This window comes from Dasypus novemcinctus, chromosome 19 (genome assembly GCF_030445035.2).
Source record: "Dasypus novemcinctus isolate mDasNov1 chromosome 19, mDasNov1.1.hap2, whole genome shotgun sequence".
Taxonomy (NCBI): domain Eukaryota; kingdom Metazoa; phylum Chordata; class Mammalia; order Cingulata; family Dasypodidae; genus Dasypus; species Dasypus novemcinctus.
In genome coordinates this window covers 275,086-294,861 of record NC_080691.1, presented here as the reverse complement: position 1 = coordinate 294,861, position 19,776 = coordinate 275,086, and positions in this window count along the sequence as shown.

Sequence of the window (19,776 nt, the reverse complement as noted above, 5' to 3'; positions counted from 1 at the left end):
ATCAGATAGAGGGAACTGTATCTCTCGAGAGAAAGAGTGGTTCCCAGGGCATTAGGGCAGTTGAGCAAGTTAGGCCCTGAACACTGTTGCAAGTATCTCTGGATGTGGCTCCTCGGGAAATGGAGATTGGCTGTTGCTGTGGGCCCCAAGGGGAGGGGAAAATGGATGTGGAATGGATGGAACCAAGGTAAATGTGGGGGCAAGAGAGGAGTTTCGCGAGAGTACACGAGGATGAATATAAAACATGTAATATTACACCAAAAATATATAGGGGACAACAGACTAATAATGTAAACCATAATGTAAAACATAGGATAACTAAAAATTTAGAAAACTCTATGCCCTAAAGTATGGACCACAATGTAAGCACAGATGTCACCTTGTTTGAAAGCTATTGTCTCAGAGTCTGTACATCAGTTTAAGTAAATATGATATGAATAAGTTATAAGATTATCACTGTGGAAGGGAAAAGGTTTTATGGTGGATGTGTGGGAGTACTGTATATTGTATATATGAATTACTGTGATCTAAGGCTCTTGTGAAGAGAAGCTCAATAATTAGGAAAAAAGAAAAGAAAAAGATAGGATGTAGAATTTTTCCAAATCAATATGTATTCTATATCTTACCTTTAAACTCATCGCTATATTCCATTTTACTAGTAAGGGATCCTGACATTATATTGGGCTTCACTTTTCAGGAAGTTTTGGATCACAGAGTGGTTCAACAATGGCAGCAGAGGAATACTGGTATGGGATGTTATTGACAGGTGATATATGGTTGACAGGCAGTTATACAGGGCATGTGTCCAGGGTGCATGGTAATGTTGGGATATACTCATAGTGGCAACAATTAAAAACAACAGTTTGGGGGGTACTGGGTTCCTCACCAGGGGTGCTCTGTCGTGGTCACTAGGTGAGCAGCGGCAGTCCCCCAGGTGCAATGGTAAGGACCAGGAAGGAATGAGGGTCCAACAGTGAGCCCCTGATACTAATGACTATGCTTGTGAGCCTATACACCTGAAATAAGAAGAAGGCCTAGAGCAGCACTGTGCCTAGGAGTTTCCTCCTGACAGCCTTCATATTACTCAAATGTGGCCAGTCTTGAAGCCAAACTCAGCATGTAAATGCAATGCATTACCCCCAGCATGGGACATGACACCCGGGGATGAACCTCCCTGGCACCGAGGGATCACTACCAAGTACCAGCTGATGATGCAACTAGAAAATGACCTTGAATTAAAGGTTCAACGTGGACCAGCAGAATATCCCTGTCCACATATAATAACAGGGGTTAAAAATGCTGTTTGACCTAAAGTAAGGGGGAAATGGAAAGGACAAATGAGTTTATATGGCTATGAGTCTCTAAAAAAGAGTCTGGAGGTTGTCAGAAGGATTGCCCTTATGCACACCTGAGCAGAGCCTCAGAGACAGATAAAGTAGATACAACCCCAGATATTCATTCTTTTGAGAGCTAAAGAGACCCACAGGCTCTATGGTGTGGCAGATGGGGTTCACTGCCATGTCAGTTGGCCCTTCTTTGGAGCTGGTGTTTCTGCGTGATGGAGCTGGACTAAGATGGGATCTCTTTTCACAAGACTTTCATGCTACTTTACTGGAATTGTAGTTGGTGCTGGGGCTTAAGATATATCTAGGGGATCTGAATCTCTGGACTGACAATATGATACCCAGGCCCTGAGCCTCAAAAGACTTCAACTCCTACACTCTGATTTATTGGACTTACTCCACTCAGCTAACATGGAGTTGAAGAATGTCAACCACCACACCATGGAGCCTAGAATGCCTACAACTGAAAGCAGGAGGATTGCATCCAGTATCCATGTGGAATCTAAGCCTCTTCTTGACATAGATGTGCAATGGACACAACCAATCCAAGGTCCACAGAGAAAATGTGGCATTGGTGTGGGAAAAGTGGCCATGGTGGCTGCTGGGTGCGGGGAATGGGAGGAAGAGATGAGATGTGGAGGCATTTTCGGGACTTGGAGTTGTCCTGGGTGGTGCTTCAGGGACAATCACCAGACATTGTAGATTCTCCCAGGGCCCACTGGATGGAACGTGGGAGAGTATGGGCCATGATGTGGACCACTGACCATGAGGTGCAGTGATGCCCAGAGATATACTTACCAAATGCAATGAATGTGTTATGATGATGGGAGAGAGTGTTGCTGTGGGGGGAGTGGTGGGATGGGGGCGGTGGGGTTGAATGGGACCTCATATTTTTTTAATGTAATACTTTTTTAAAATGAATTAAAAAATTATTTTAAAAAAAAAATCAAGGGCATGGAATAATGGCCTGTCTTCCTTCACAAGCCACTGCCCTTTCACTTGGGGGATTCTTTTTTTTTTTTTTTTTGGCATTTTTTTTTTAAGATTTATTTATTTATTTCTCTCCCCCTCTCCCCCTGCCCCATTTGTCTGTTCTCTGTGTCTATTTGCTGCATCTTCTTTGTCCGCTTCTGTTGTCTGAATCTGTGTTTCCTCTTGTTGCGTCATCTTGTTGTGTCAGCTCTCCATGTGGGCGGCACCATTCCTGGGCAGGCTGCACTTCCTTTTGCGCTGGGCGGCTCTCCTTACGGGGCACACTCCTTGCGCGTGGGGCTCCCCTGCACGGGGGACACCCCTGCGTAGCAGGGCACTCCTTGCACGCATCAGCACTGCTCATGGGCCAGCTCCACATGGGTCAGGGAGGCCCAGGATTTGAACCACAGACCTCATCAATGCCCTAACCACTGGGCCAAGTCTGCTTCCTACTTGAGGGATTCTTGCTGACCTATTAGAGAATATTTTTTTAATTGATTTTGTAAAAATATTACATTAAAAAAACAATATGGGGTCCCATTCAACCCTACCATCCCCACCCCACCACTCCCCCCCCCCAGTAACACTCACTCCCATCATCATGATACATCCATTGCATTTGGTAGAGAATATATTTTTATTAGAGAAGTTGTGAACTTAAAAACAATCACACACTGTGGAAGAGTTTGGGCTATGGTGTGGACCATTGACCATGAGGTGCAGTGGCGCTCAGAGACGTATTCACCAAATGCAATGAATGTCTCATGATGATGGAGGAGGTTGTTGTTATGGGGGGAGGAGTGGGGGGAGGGGGGTGGGGGGTATATGGGACCTCATTTTTTTTAATGTAACATTAAAAAAAATAAAGACAAAAATAAAATAAAATAAACAATCACACACATGTATGGTATTCCTATACAACACACTTCCACCAACACAGTATATTTTTGTGAAATATTTGTTAACAATAATGAGATAATATCATCAGACTATTACCACTATGGTCTATAGCATACATTTGGTACATAATTTCCATATTCCCAATAATTAACACAGTACATTATTGGCATTGTTGCAAGAATGCTACAATATTGCTATTAACAATATTCCATAGGTTATATTAATTGTATTTTTCTCAAGCTTCTCCACATTCCTACCACTTTGTAATAGTGATGCACATTTGTTCTAGTTCGTAGAAGACATTCTTGTATTTGTGTTATTAACCACACTTCTCCTCCACCTCTGGGTTCATTAAGTTATTCAGTCCCTCATTTATTTTCTTTCAATTACCATTTTCATCACTAGAGTATTCAGACACAGTTCCATAAACAAACCATCTCCTTTAGTTCTTCTCAATACGTTACTGTATTAGTCAGCCAAAGCAGTGCTGATGCAAAATACCAGAAATTGCTTGGTTTTTATAAAGGGTATTTATTTGGGGCAGGAGCTTACAGATACCAGGCCATAAAACATAAGTTACTTCCCTCACCAAAGTCTATTTTCATGGTTGAAGCAAGATGGCTGCTGATGGCTGTGAGCGTTCAGGCTTCCTGGGTTCCTCTCTTCCCAGGGCTTGCTTCTTCCTGGGCTCAGGGTTCCTCTCTACCTGGGGCTTGCTTCTCTTCCCTCTGTGAGTTTACTTCCAGGGGCTCCAGATTAAGACTTCAGCCTCAAATTCTTTTTTTTTTTAAGATTTATTTTTTTATTTCTTTCCCCTTCCCCCCCCCACCCCAGTTGTCTGTTCTCTGTGTCCATTTGCTGTGTGTTCTTCCTTTTGTCCACTTCTGTTGTTGTCAGTGGCACAGGAATCTGTGTTTCCTTTTGTTGCATCATCTTGCAGCATCAGCTCTCCATGTGTGCAGTGCCATTCCTGGGCAGGCTGCACTTTCTTTCACACTGGGCGGCTCTCCTTATGGGGCACGCTCCTCACACATGGGGCTCCCCTATGCAGGGACACCCCTGCATGGCAGGGCACTCCTTGTGTTCATCAGCACAGCGTGTGGGCCAGCTCCACACGGGTCAAGGAGGCCTGGGGTTTGAACCATGGACCTCCCATGTGGTAGACGGACGCCCTAACCACTGGGCCAAGTCTGCTTCCCATGCATCAAATTCTAACATCAAAAACCCTCAACTCTGTCCTTTGCCATGCCTTTTATCTGTGAGTCCCCACACCCTAATGCTGTGGCCCAGTCAAAGCCATAATCATAATTTAATCATCCTCAGGTACAGACCAGCTTAGAAACATAATCCAATATCTATTTTTGGAATTCATAACTATATCAGACTGCTACCATTACCCTAAAATCTATCTCTTACCACACTTTATGATCAAGCTAAGTAAAACTTTTACACTTAATAAGCATCAGTACCCCTTCTTAGTTCTCCTTTTATATCCTAATTATCTATATTCTAGCTTTTAACTCTATGCATTTGTTTTTACTGAGCATTTATTTACTTTTATTGTATTTTTTGAAGATGCATAGATCACAAAAAATGTTACATTAAAAAATATAAGAGGTTCCCACAGTACCCCACACCCCTCAACTCCTCCCACATCAACAACCTCATTTATTCTTTATATTAAGTCCACATTAGTGAGACTATGCAATATTTGTCTTTTTGTGTCTGGCTTATTTCACTTAACATAATGTCTGTAAGTTTCATCAATGTTATCATATGTGACCCAATTTCATATTTTCTTACAGAGCATAGTACTACATCACATGTATAAACTATATTTTGGTTATTCATTCATTGGTTGATGGATACTTAGGTTCTTTCCATCTTTCGGCAATAAGGCTGCTATGACATTGGTGTGTGAATGTCTGTTTGCAGCACAGTTTTCAGTACTTCTGGGTATGCTCCTAGTAAAGGAATTGATGCATTATATTGCAGTAATAAATATAGCTTCCTGAAGAATCACCAAACAGTCTTCCACAGAGATTGCACCATTTTACATTCTCATCAACAGTGAAGAAGTGTTCCTATTTCTCCACATCCTCTCCAGCACTTACTGTTTGCTGTTTTTAAAAAAAATAGCCATGCTGTGCATTTTGAAATAATATCTCACTGTTGGGAATGGGAGAGAGGCACTCAATCTCTTGCACCACCTCAGCTCCCTGGTTTGCTGCATCTCTTATTTTCTCTCCTCTGTTTTTCTTTTTGTTGTATCATCTTGCTGCACCATCTCTCTACACAGGTCAGCACTCCTGCATGGACCATCACTCATGCACAGACCAGCATTCCACGTGGGCCAGCAGTCTACATGGGCCAGCTCTCTGCATGGGTCATCTCACACATGGGCCAGCTTGTCTTTCACCAGAAGGCCCTGGGGATTGAACCCTAGACCTCCTATATGGTAAATGGGAGCCCAATTGCTTGAGACACATCTGTTTCCTGAGAAATGTCTATTTAAGTCTTAGCTCAATTTTAATTGGATTGCTTGGACTTCTATTTTTTTTAATATTTTTATTACAAAACTTCTGAACTTACAAAACAATCATGCACACATATATAATTCCCATACAACACCTCTTCACCATCACATGTACACTGCTGTGAAACATTTGGTACAAACTATCAGATAATATCATCTATTACCACTAACTATGGTCCATAGAACACATTTGACATATTTTTTCCAAGACCCTATTATCAACAGCATATATCTTTGACATTGATGAAAGAAAATTACAGTATTGCTGTTAAATATGGTCCATAGGTCACAATAATTGTATTTCCCATATGTGGCAGTTTGATATGGCTCATGAATTCCAAAAGTAGATACTGGATTATGCTTGTAAACTGATCTGTTACTGGGCATGATTAAATTATGAGTAGGTCTTTGACTGGGCCAGATCAGTAGGGTGTTGTGTCCCTACCACTTGGTAGGTGAAAACTCACAGATAAAAGACATAGCAAAGGACAGAGTTGGAGCTTGGATGCTGGAGTTTTGATGCTGGAGTCTTGAGCTGGAGCCCCAGGAATTAAGCACACAGAGGAGTTTGATCATGAGGAAAGAGACACAAGGCCTGGGAAGAGAGGAAAATTGAGCCCAGAGAGAAGCAAACCATGGGAGCAGAGAAACTCTGAGTCTGGAGAGAAGCAAACCCCAGAAAAAGAGGAACCCATGAAGCCTGAACCCTGGAGGCATTGGCAGCCATCTTCCTCCAATATGTGGCAAAAGACTTCAGTGAGGGAAGTAACTTATGCTTTATGGCGTAGTTACTGAAAGCTTCTATCCCAAATAAATACCCTTTTTTAAAACAAAGCAGTTTCTGGTATTTCACATCAGTACCTCTTTGGCTGACTAATACACCTTGCTTCTCCACATTCCCACAAACTTGCCATAATGACATACATCCATTCTAGCTCAGAGAAGGACATTTTTACATCTGTACTATTAACCACAATTCTCATCTACCCCTGGGTGCACTATTTTTCAGTCCCTAGAATTATTCTCTAGCTTTCTTTCCATTCACACTTACATCTCTAGAATACTGTTTTAGGCCACAATATCATTTACAAACCAATTGTTACTTACTATAATGTGTGATCATCAACTCTATCCATTTTCACACTTTTAAATTCAAATTAATTAGAACTTCTACATACATTAAACATAGTACCCCTTTGCAGCCCTCCTTTTCTTTTATCTCCTATGCTCTAAGTTTTAAACTACATGCATTCATTCTTTTATTTAGTTCATATTAGTGAGACCATGCAATATTTGTCCTTTGGTGCATTGATGAGTCTTAAAGACATTAAGCTAAGTGAAATATGCAGATTTATTTTTTCCAAGTTATTTTCTTAAAGTTAAAAATTTGGATTTTGTTTGGAATTGTATTACTATTATAAATTTATTTCTGAAGTAATCAAAATTCTTTATCATATTATTGCAGGCTGATGTGCAATTTTTTATTCCAATTCATTTAACCCTTAATGCAAGACTTGTTAAATATTTTTGGTAATTTTAAGATCACAATTATAATACTTTAGTAAACATATTAATAGCACATATGTTAATAATATATTAATAAAACATTTAATAGCATATATTTGATCACTATGCAAATAATAGGTTCTCTATCTCAAATATTACATTTTGCTGCTATATCACATATAAGGATGTTTAAATATAATGAATATTTAAATATTTGATCATGTCTGTATTTCAATAAAATTTTATTTCAAAAATAGGTAGTATTTATTGACTCCTAACTTAAACTTCTGTGTTCACTTTTTTTACCCCCCTTGCAGCTTTTTTTTGAGTGCTGTCTGCTCTCTGTGTCCATTCACTGTGTGTTCATCTGTGTCTGTATTTATTTTATTTATTGCCCCCCCCTTGCAGCTTGCTTGCTGTCTGCTCTCTATGTCTGTTTGCTGCATGCTCTTCTATACTTTTGTTTGTCTCCCTTTTTGTTGCATCACCTTGCTGAGTTGGCTCTCTGCAGTGCTTGTGGGCCAGCAGCACTCCATGGTGCTTGAGGGCTGGTGGCTCTCCACAGCATGTGGGCGAGCTTGCCTTCACAAGGAAGCCCCAGGACAAGAACCCAGGGCTCCCATATGGCAGACGGGAGCCCAACTGATTGGCCCACAGCCTCTTCCCTCTGTGTTCATTTTTTAAAGGTGATACTCATGCAATCATGCCAAAGTGTAAAGTAATCCAAGGTAATTCTCTGTCACAACTGTTGTATTAGTCAAAGGGGTGCTGAGGCAAAATACTGGAAATTCCTTGATTTTTATAAAGGGTATTTATTTGGGGTATAAGTTTACAGTTATCAGGCCATAACATGTAAGTTACTTCATTCACCAAACTCATTTTGCCACATGTTGGGGCAAGATGGCTTCTGACCTCTGCCAAGGTTCAGGCTTCCTGGGTTCCTCTCTTCCTGGGGCTCACTTATCTGGGCTAAGCTCCTCTGTTATCACCACAAGGTCAGCTCTAGGCTATCAGGTGAATCACTTTTTTCTCTTCCTGGGGTCTTTTCTCATTCCTCACAGCCAAGTTCCTCCATGTGCTTACTTCCTGGGGCTCCAGCTCAAAACTCCAACCTCCCTTCTCTGTAGTGCATTTTCTCTGTGAGTTCCTGCCTCCCACGGGGGCAGAGATGCAATGTCCCTCTGATGGACCCAATCAAAGCCTTAATCCTTCTTTAATCAATAAAGTAAAACCTCTGAATCCAATACATCCTAATACACTCAGAGGAAAACTCCAGCTCTACAAACATAAGCCCATATTTCTTTTTGGAACACATCGACAGTATTGAACTGCTACACTCCACCCTATGAATTCCAAAAAGACATTACAATATTGTTTTTTAAACTTTAAATCAGTAGCAATGCTGAGTACAAAATCGTATCAGTCAGTTTAAAGAAATACTTGTCTTGGGGCAAAGTCCTGTATGGCTGTGGACTTCTGAAACTGATAAAAAACAATTTATCTGCTTCCAGTACACAGAAAAAGAATAAACATTTTCATTACAAAAAGGAAAATTGGAAGGGAAACATGAGTTATGTTTCCAGAACTGTTCAGTAAACCTGCAGGGCATGCTCCATGTGATTTCAAAGTCTGAGAGTCATTATTAAAATGAAGTTTTCTCCTCCTTGGGTCCTTAGGGGGATCCACATTTTCCACAGGCTTGACCACTGACTGTTTTCTTGGTTCCACACTCATCAAGCATCTGGGTGGCAACCAAGCTCCAGATCTTTCCCTCAAAGAGTATTGGGATGACTGCAAAACCTCACCTAATGTATGGGTTAGAGTCTTAACTCCCGTAAGTAAAGTGAAGACAACATCCTCCCTAACCTTTGACACACAGGCCCAACCCTCCCAGAGGATTGACTTCACCTCCTGTCTTTCCCTAATCCATGGGGACAGGCCCACCCTTCTCAGGCCTATGGGGTATTGAGCCCATCTCCCTAATCCTTGAAGAATATGCTCCACCCTCTCTGTACCCTGGGGTGGCAAAACTCTCCCAAAACTTCTGAGGGGAACATCCACCCTCTTCAACTTCTGGGGCAAACTCACCCTCTCTGTACACATGTGTGGGATTCCTCTTGGCCCAAGGTGAAGTCTTAATTTGAGATCTCAGCTTCCATGATTTTTCTATTAAAGTTGTTTCTCCTTCCATCTCTCTGGTTGTTGTTCTTTTCTATCCAAGCTGACAGTAGTTTTGTTCCTGCAGCTTTCTCAAAAGTTTGTTGTTTCAGCATGCGAGAAGCAGAAGTCCAAGCCATCAAACAGAAAGACTTTCCATAAATCTTCCCAAGATAATTGCATCTTGAATCCTGATTTACATGTTCCAAGTTTAGTTAAGTACTCAAATGGGGCATTGTCTTCTGGGAACTTGATTTCCAGATGTTTGGAATTTTCAGAATCAGTTTCTGGTTTCTCTGTGCCTAACAGTTCAGTCCTCAACTTATCTCTCATTTAGCATCTAGGAGAAGCAAGCTGCATTCTCCAAGTTTACTTGGGAAATTTCTTCCATTAAATGCCAATACTTGCTATTTTCAACTCTACCTTCCATAACTGAAACCAGGAGTTAATTTTGCTAAGTTCTCTGCAACTTTAAAACACAGACCACTTTTCCTCTGGTTTCCAATAATAGTTTCATCATTTACTTCTAAAGCCTCATAACAAGTCTCTTTCAAGTCCATATTACTATCAACAGTCTCTTCAAAGCAATCTAGGGTTTTTACAACAAGGATCTCATAAACCCTCCAAAAAATACCCCTTATCCATTTATAAACCATTCCAGCTTTTTTGCAATTGCAAAAGCACTTATCCACTCCTTGGTGCCAAATCCTGTACTAGTCAGTCAAAGGGGTGCTGATACAAAATACCAGAAATTGGTTGTTTTACACAAAAGATACTTATTTATGGTAGAAGCTTACTGTTACCAGGCCATAAAGCATAAATCACTTCCCTCATCAGAGTCTTTTGCCTGGTGGTGGGGAAAGATGTGTGACAACATCTGCCAAGTTTCAGGCTTCCTGTATTCCTCTCTTCCTGGGGTTTACTCTTCTCTGGGCTCAGCTCCTCTGTTATATCTGCAAGGCTAGCTGTAGACTCTCAGGAGAATGGCTTGTTTCTCTTCCTGGAGCCTTTTCTCTTTCCTCATGTGCAAGGTCCTCTGTATGTTTACTTCCCTGGGCTCCAGCTCAAAACTCCAACCTCCCTTCTTTGTGGTGCGGTTTCTCTGTGAGCCCACACCCACCAATGGGACAGGGATGCAACATCATACTGATGTGGCCCAAAGTCTTAATCATTATTTAATCAAGTAAAGTAAAACTTCTGAATCTAATACACTCTAACACACTCACAGAAAAACACCAGCTTAAAAACATAATCCAATATATCTTTTAGGAATTCATCAACAATATCAAACTGCTACAACTGTGTTCCGCCAGATACCCACTCCTTCCTCCTAGAGTCAATGACTGCATTTAGAGTCTGACTTTATTCTTTCAGATACATGTTCTGCACCCACAAGTATAGGTATGTTGAGTTGTGGGGTGGTGTCATTTTTTGTTCTATTTCTCTTTCTTAGTTTACATTGTTATTTGGTATTGAAAATCTTTTATGAGAAAGAGAATCAAATGTTTATAGTCTGTTCATGTCTCAAAATATCTATTCATTCTCTGTCTAGTGATCAAAATTAAATGATTCTTAATGTTAAAAAGGTTGGAATTATTGGTTGGAAATGTATAGTACTTATGGATAAATTAAAATGATTTACTAATTTATCTATAATCATCAATTTACTACTCCATATTTCTCACGTCTTTCACAATACGTTTTCTTTTTTATATCTACTAATAGATATATTTTATAGCTATAATACATGACAGCTATCTTTCAGCATGTGAAATTATAGCTTTAATTAGGATCTTGTGACTTCATTTCTATATATATTTACATTGGGAAACACTTAATTGGGTTATTCGAGGGGAGCACATTAGTCAGGGTTCTCTAGGGAAACAGAACCAATAAGAGATACATAAATACTATGAGATTTTTAAAAATTCTCTCAAGTGACCATGGGGATACACAAGTCCAAATTCTGCAGGGCAGGCTTCAAACCAGGAGCACAAGTGAAGGTCTTTGATGAGTTCTCAGTTAATGTTGGTGGTCTGAAGTAGAGCTGGAACTTCTCTGTAAATGCTGACATCACTTCCCCCTTTAAGACTCCATTGATTGGATAAGACATCAATCATTGCTGACAGCAATTTCCTTGGTAGATTGTAGATGCAATCAGCTATCTATGCAATCCACTCAGTGTTGATTAAAGTCCATGAAATTTCCTTGTATTGTAATTAGCCCAGTGCTTGCTTGTCCAAACAACTATGCACAATTACATGGCCAAGTTGACACATTAGCTTAACCATCATAGCCCCGCCCTGATCATTTTGGCCATACACATCACCTTAAACCATGTCTCTAAATAAGATGGGAAGCCTGAATGGCATCTCTGGCTACATACAGATTGAGGAGTCTGATAGGGGAAATAAAATTATTGGTCATAATTCTGCACACTATTAGTGATTATGAGAGGGCATCTTTATCTCTGATAGTTAGGGTAATATGTCAACTTGGCCAGGCAATTGTGCCCAGATGTTTGGCCAAGGAAGCCCTGGGCTAATTGTAATGCAAGGATATTTATGGACTTTAATCACCAGTGAGTGTACTGCATTGACAGCTGATTACATCTACATCAATCAGGGAAATTGCCATCAGCAATGAGTGATGCGTTATCCAATCAGTTGAATACTTTAAAAGGGGAAGTGATTTCAGCATTCAGAGAGAAATTTCCCAGCTCATCTTTGGACAGTCTCCTGGAAACTCATCAAGGACTTCACTGGACTTTCATCCAAGCCCCTGGTTTGCAGCCTGCCTGTAGAACTGGGACTTGTGCATCCCCACGGTCACGTGAGAGACTTTTGTAAAATCTCATACTATTGACAGATATCTCTTGTTGATTCTTCTTCCCAGAGAACCCCAACTAATACATTCCTTAATAAGATATAACAATCTCCTTATTACATAACCAAGTTTCACCCCAAATTCTACCATTTTGACATTATCTGGACATCAAATTGTATGCATATATGCAATTTACTATATTATCTGAACACTTATTTTGCACTTCATTGGTAATATTACCTTTGTTTTACTCTTATCTAAATTAAGCACATGAACAAATCCTTTCAACATAGTGCTACTTGTAATAATAATTCTAAGGTCTTGCACATCTGATGTGTTAATATTGTGTCATCATAATTTGCTGAATAGATGAGTTTATGTTCTAGATACAAAAACCCAATAACATTATATGTAGGCTTACCAGTAAAATGAGCACATAAAACATGGGACATGCAGAGACAAACAATGAGAGTATGATTAATCCAGTTGTGGGGTCTTGAGTCTTGGTATGTCACCAATTTGTCAGAAATTTAACACCACTTTAAAGCTTCAGATCATTGTTGCATCATAAATCATCTGGAAAATTGTATGTGTTTTTTCAACTTTGGAAAGACTAAATGAAAGTCATGGTCCATGATTTGAGATATTAAGCCAAATGAAATCTGATACTAAATGGTATTCAAATGAGTTCAAATGACTGTTGGTTTATATGTGTACTCCACATATAAACTGCATTTATAATGCTTCTAAATATGAAGAAGTATTCTTCCATACATGATTAAGTCTTCTCAGGATATATAGAGAGAAAATGTTAATTAATTAATTAATTTACACGATCAGTGCACTTACTCAAATCCTGCACTAATGCACAAAAAAGAAAGATAATAGATTATATAAACCTGCTCTTTTTAAAGGTAATGTTTATAATGTTTGTAAGTAAGGGTGTATAATATGAAGTGAAGATATTGCATTCAAATTGTAAATTTAGTCCTGAGATAAAGTGGTGCAAACTTAATCTAATATGAGCCATAAGATATCTGCATAATATGCAAACCAAACATTGAAAGAATGTCATAATTCTTTTTTCTATTTAATTTACTTTTATTTTTATTTTTTATTGTCTTTTTAAAAGACATATAGATCACACAAAATGTTACATTAAAAAATATAAGGGGAAACGGACTTTGGCCCAGTGGTTAGGGCATCTGTCTACCACATGGGAGGCCCGCGGTTCAAACCCCGGGCCTCCTTGACCCCTGTGGAGCTGGCCCATGTGCAGTGCTGATGCGCGCAAGGAGTGCTGTGCCACACAGGGGTGTCCCCCGCGTAGGGGAGCCCCACGCGCAAGGAGTGCTCCCATAAGGAGAGCCGCCCAGCGCAAAGGAGGGAGCAGCCTGCCAAGGAATGGCACCACCCACACTTCCCGTGCCGCTGACGACAACAGAAGCGGACAAAGAAACAAGACGCAGCAAAAAGACACAGAAAACAGACAACCAGGGGAGGGGAGGGGAATTAAAAAATAAAAATAAATCTTTAAAAAATATATATATATATAAGAAGGCGAAGCAATTGTGGCTCAATCAGTTGGGCCTCTGTCTACCATATGGGAGGCCCTGGGTTCACGTCCTGGGGCCTCCTTGTGAAGGCAGGCTTGCCTGCACGCTGTAGAGAGCCACCAGCCTGCAAGCGCTGTGGAGAGCCAACTTAGCAAGGTGACACAATGAAAAGGGAGACAAGCAAAAACACAGAAGAGTGCACAGTGAATGGACACAGAGAGCAGACAGCAAGCAAGCTGCAAGTAGGGAGGGGGAAATAAAAATAAAATACAGACACAGAAAAATGCACAATGAATGGACACACAGAGCAGACAGCATGCAAAAACTTCAAGGGGGGATAAAAGTATATATGCATATATAAGAGATTCCCATACACCCCACTCCCCACCCCTCCACTCCTCCCACATCAATAACCTCTTTCATCATTGTGGCTCATTCATTTCATTTGGTGATACATTTTGGAGCACTGCTGCACTGTGTGGATTATAATTTACATTGTAGTTTACACTGCCTCAGTCCATTCAGTGGGTTATGGCAGGATATATAATGTCCCGCATCTGTCCCTGCAATATCATTCAAGACAATTCCAAGTCCCCCAAATTCCCCCATATCACACCTCTTCTTCCCTCTCACTGCCCTAACAAAACTGTGGCCACTGTCTCCACATCAATGATACAATTTCTTCTATTGCTAGAGTCACAATAGTTCTATAGCAGAATACTGGTAAATCCACTGTAATCCATACTTTATTCCTCTATCCCATGGACCCTGGGATGGCAATGTCCACTCTACCTCTAAATTGAGAGGAGCTTAGATCCCACATAGCTGATAGATGTGATTCTCCTGTTTGCAGTTGTAGAATCTCTCAGTTCCCTGGTATGGTGGTTGACCATCCTCACCTCCCTGTTAGCTGACCTGGGTAAGTCCAATGAACCAGTGAGTAGGTTTTGCAACTCTGCTGAGGCTCAGGGCCCAGCTGGCACATGAACAGTACAGAGATTCAAGTCTCCTGAACATGCACCAACCCCAGCACCAACCACAGGTTCAGTAAAAGTGACAGAAGAAGCATGCTCAGAGAAGTCACAACTGAATCCACCTCTATCACACTCAGGACCACAAATTCCAAAGTAGGGCCCAATGGCAAGGCATTTAACTCCAGAGCCATCTACCATGACCTTAGAACCTGTGTGTCTCTATAGCCCTCAGAAGCACCAGTGCCTAGGATCTACTTTGGCTATCTCTGGGATCCTGCTGAAATGTGCATAAGTGCAACCACCCTGATGACCTGCCAAATCATTTTGAAGTCTCTTAGCCATATAAACTAATTTGTCTTTAACGTTTGCCATTTTATTCAAGGTCTTTTTCTAGTTTCATCACCAAATGGTGATTGGTAGTAATCTCTTGGTGCCAGGAAGGCTTATCCCCAGGAGTCATGTCCCACACTGGGGGAAAGTAATGCATTCACATGTTGAGTTTAGCTTAAAGAGTGGCCACATTTGAGCAAAAAGGAGGCTCTCAAGAGGTAACTTTTAGGCACCCTGTAGCTCTAGGCCTAGTTGAAATTTCGAGCACAAAGACTTATAAGGATAGTCATCAGGATCAAGGGCCCATCACTGGACCATCCTTTTTGCACTTGGGGGATTGTTGTTGTTCCATTGGGGAATGTGACAGAGCTCCCCTGGCTGGGAACTCAGCACTTCCTCAGTTGTGTGTAACTGTACTTATTATGACAATACCCAATGAATATCCAAGCATATTTATATACCTTCTATACATGCCTGGAGAACTCCCTCCCTCCAATGTGTCCCCCATTGATGACAACCCAGACCAGTGCTCCTCCCCTGACATAGTGGAACCTCTCTGTGGTCCAAAACTTTTTCAAAAACGAGGCCTAATATATTGCCAATTTCAATTAGTAGGAAAATGAAACAGTAATGATAGGTTTAAAGATGAGAAAGAGAATACATGATAATTATAAAAAACTAAAATAAAGCAAAAAATAAATTGGGGTATTAAAAATGAAAAAGTTATAAAACTTTGTTTTTGGCTTTTTGCCTGTCATCACTATAATAGGTGTTGCCCTGTATGTACAGTGGCAAGGCAATCTCTTTCATTCCTTCCTCAGTGTCTATATACATTTTTTTAATTTATTTATTTCCCCCCACCTTGTGACTTGTTTTGCTGTCTGCTTTCTGTGTCCATTCGCTGTGTGTTCTGTGTCTGCTTGTCTCCCTTTGTTGCATCATCTTGCTGTGCCAGCTCTCCACGCAGGTGCAGGTCATCAGCTCTCTGCATGGGCATGAGCCAGCTTGCCTTCACAAGGAGGCCCTGGGATGCAAACCCAGGGCCTCCCATATGGTAGACAGGAGCTCAATAGTCAAACAAATAAGTGAATGGTGCATAATCTGTCAGAGAGTTAATAAGAAAGTTTTAAGAACACAAGTGTGGGAGGCAGGCAGCCGCCTCAGACCATTCCAGAGCATTCAGGTTGATTATACTGAAATGACCCTGGAGATTGACTAATGTTCTGGTTATTGTGGACCACCTGACGGGGTGGGTAGAAGCACACCCTCTAGCCTCAGCTATAGCACTGGGGACTTCAGAAATTATCCTTGAACAAATCATTCCCCGATATGGGTTAGTAGAAAATGTAGATTCAGACAATGGCAGTCACTTTACATCCAGAGTGTTGCAAAATATTGTGAAAGGTCTAGATGTCGCATGGAACTTCCATACACCCTGGCACCCACCATCCTCAGGAAAAGTGGAAAAAATGAACCAAACCGTAAAAAAAAAAATTTTAGTCTTAAAAAACAAATTACCATTGGTTAAATGTTTACCTATAGCTCTGTTAAGAATCTGGACTGCCCCTAGGAGGCAACTGGGAATTTCTCCCTATGAAATGCTTTTTGGTCTGCCCTTCCCTGGGAAGTCTGGAGAACTCCCCTCCTTTGAGTCGAAGGATCTCCTTCTTCAAAATTATACACTGGTCTTCTACTTTGTCATCCCTCAAACATAGGAGTTTGCTGGCTCAGACTCTGCCTCTTGAATTTGCAGTCCACCAACACCAACCTGGCAGCTGGATCCTAATCAAGTCATGGAAAGAGTCCAAACTCCAACCAACCCAGGAAGGACCTTATCAAGTCTTGCTGACAACTGAAACAGCAGTTCAAACAGCAGAAAAAGGCTGGACTCATTACACTTGAGTAAAGAAACCAGTACCTGAGCCAGATGATAAGTACCCAACAACATCATCAAGTCCTAAAAAATAACTCTGACTTCAAATCCCTTAAAAGTCTTTCTGAGAAGTCTGTAGTTGGGAGGGAGTATCAGAGAGTGGGAGGGATTGGTCAGACTCTATATCAGTAAACTTTAAAAGAAAATACCCCTCCACTTAAAAAAAAACTATTATCTATATCCACCTTATCTAGTGCCTCTAGAGACTAGCAAATAAAGGATTTAAAGATTCTGAAAATAATTATACTGACTATAATTTTTCAAATTCAGGTAATAACAAGCCCCACTAAATTGATAGTAAATATAGCCAAAGGCCTAAAGTCTCAGACTGTGCAATTTGACGTCTGTCAAGTGATAAGGTGTGGAGATTTAGAACAGCAGTGACAGCTAAATAGGCAAAATAAATATCTATATCCAGAGTCTCAAAAGGTTATCTCAACCTCCCCCCATCTCAATTGGAGCCTTGCGTGGTGGACTACTGGGTACAAGGGGTGGCCCACTGGGGACAGAGGAGGCCACACTCACTTGAAACCATCAGAGGACAAGATAGCCTTCTATAAAGGTAACACCCACCAAACTGCAAAACCTCCAGTATAACCCAGTGGTAATAACTGTTAAAAAGGCCAACAAATGCAACAACAACCCCTGGCAGAGCCTATGGGATGGGGGTGGACGTTACAGGTGAAGATCCTCTGGGAGGTTCCATATTCGAGTCCTTCCTCCCCCTGTAGACATGATGTCAGCAACGCCCCCTCCAGCTCACCCTTCAGTGATACCAAGGAAAACCCACGAAAGGCCAGTTCCCTGATGCGGAACGATCCCACAGCAGTCAGGATGCTGAAGGCAGAGGATTTACAGCAGACCATAAAAAGAGAGATAGGACACTAGGACACAAATGCTTGGGTAGAATGGGTTGAACATACAGTCCAGAGTCTGAACAAAAGCAGCTGTTAGGCTTGTGCCACAGGCCGGCCAACTCCTCATATCATGCCCTTTCTGTTAGGTATGGAAGAGCATGAAAGGGAGTTTAAGCACACGGTGCTCCTCTTCCCGAATGCTGCTCCTGGTGAAAATTGTAGTACCTTGTCCTCTGTCTTCCCTCCTGTCAATAGGGAAACATCGAAGCCATCCCCGCTTCCTGCCTCGGTCCAGAAAGTCCTCTGCCTGTCTCTCTAAATGGAGAAAGGGATCCAGGACCTCAGGACCATGGTCTTGTGTACACGAGTATGGAGCATGAGGACAGTACTGACAATTTCTCCAGTTTGGTCAGACCGCGAGCAGACTTGTGGTGGTCCTGTGGAAAGGGTGTTCTCTGACCAGTACTGCCTGATGGTGGGGTGGGACCTGTGCTCTGGTCCAACTGGCTATCCCATTCACCTTGGCATTTGAAACAGAAGCAAGAATATCATCCCAAGGAGGGAGAGAGAAGAGAAATCTACTTGGTTCTTGTAGCAAGTGGATCTATCCAGACCATAGAGAAGTTCCCTGAGGGGTCCCAGATGAATTTAAGACTAGAAATCAAGTAACAGCTGGGTTTGAGTTATTCTTGTTCTGGTGGGTTACCATTAATAAAAATGTAGACTGGATTAATTGCATTTATGATAATCAACAGAGATTTATTAATTACACCAGGATGCAGTTAAGGGAACTGCAGGACTATTAGATGCTCCTAGCAGAATGGCATGGGAAAATAGAATGGCCTTAGGTATGATGCTAGCTGAGAAAGGGGGAGTCTGTGTGATGATTGGAGGTAGTTGCTGTACATTCATTCCCAATAACACTGCCCCTGACGGAACTATCACTAAAGCTTTACAAGGCCTAACAGCCCTATCTGAGGAACTAGCAGCGAATTCTGGCATTAGCAATTCACTCACAGGATGGCTTGAAAATTGGTTTGCACTGTCCATCTTAACTTCCCTCATTATCTCAGCTGGGGTACTTACCACAGTCGGATGCCGGATCATTCCATGTGCCCAAGGGCTAGTTCAAAGACTCATTGAAACTGCCCTAGCCAAACAAATGCCCATACAGTGTAGGCAAAACAATCTGTACCCCCTTAAAGAAGGAGATTCTCATGATGAAGAGTGTGAGACAGCACTTAGAAAATTTAGACACAGGAAAAGTAAAAACTAGAAAGAGTTTACAAGAAAGAGGGACAATTGTAGGAGAGGAGGACGCTTTGAGTTTTCACATTACGGCAGTGTAAAGCAGGGAGGAAGGAAACAGTAATGACTGCCACTGGCTGCCCACAGGGGGCTTCCCGGGCCTCCCCCGGCGCCCTCCCCAGCCTCCCAGGCTGTCTCTGGCAGCCGCTGACCTCCGGAACGGGTCTTAGCGCATGGGTTGGGGCAGCGGGACAAGGGCCACCAGCCACCAGGCTGACGAGGCCTTCGGGGGCGCTGAGGGACTTGGGTCCAGCGGGTCGCCACTCTGAGACCACCTTAACTGCCACCCTGACAGTCTGGCCCGAAAAGGCACACAGCGCTTCCCCCTCCCCCGCAGTGTCACCCTGACTCGGCCTGGGGACCCGGCGGGGCTGGTCCTGCCCTCTTGGGGAGGTCAAGCCCTGTGCTCCAGCCCCTGCGGGCACCCCTCAGCTGGCGCACAGGGCAGCTCCGGGCCATCTGCGAGGCGGCCACGAGGCAGCCAGAGCGCAGAGCCAGGGCCGGCCGGGGGCCCACTCACCTGCCCAGGGCAGGGTGGGGAGGGTGTTGCCCAGGGCGGGGGGAGTGCTGCCCAGGGC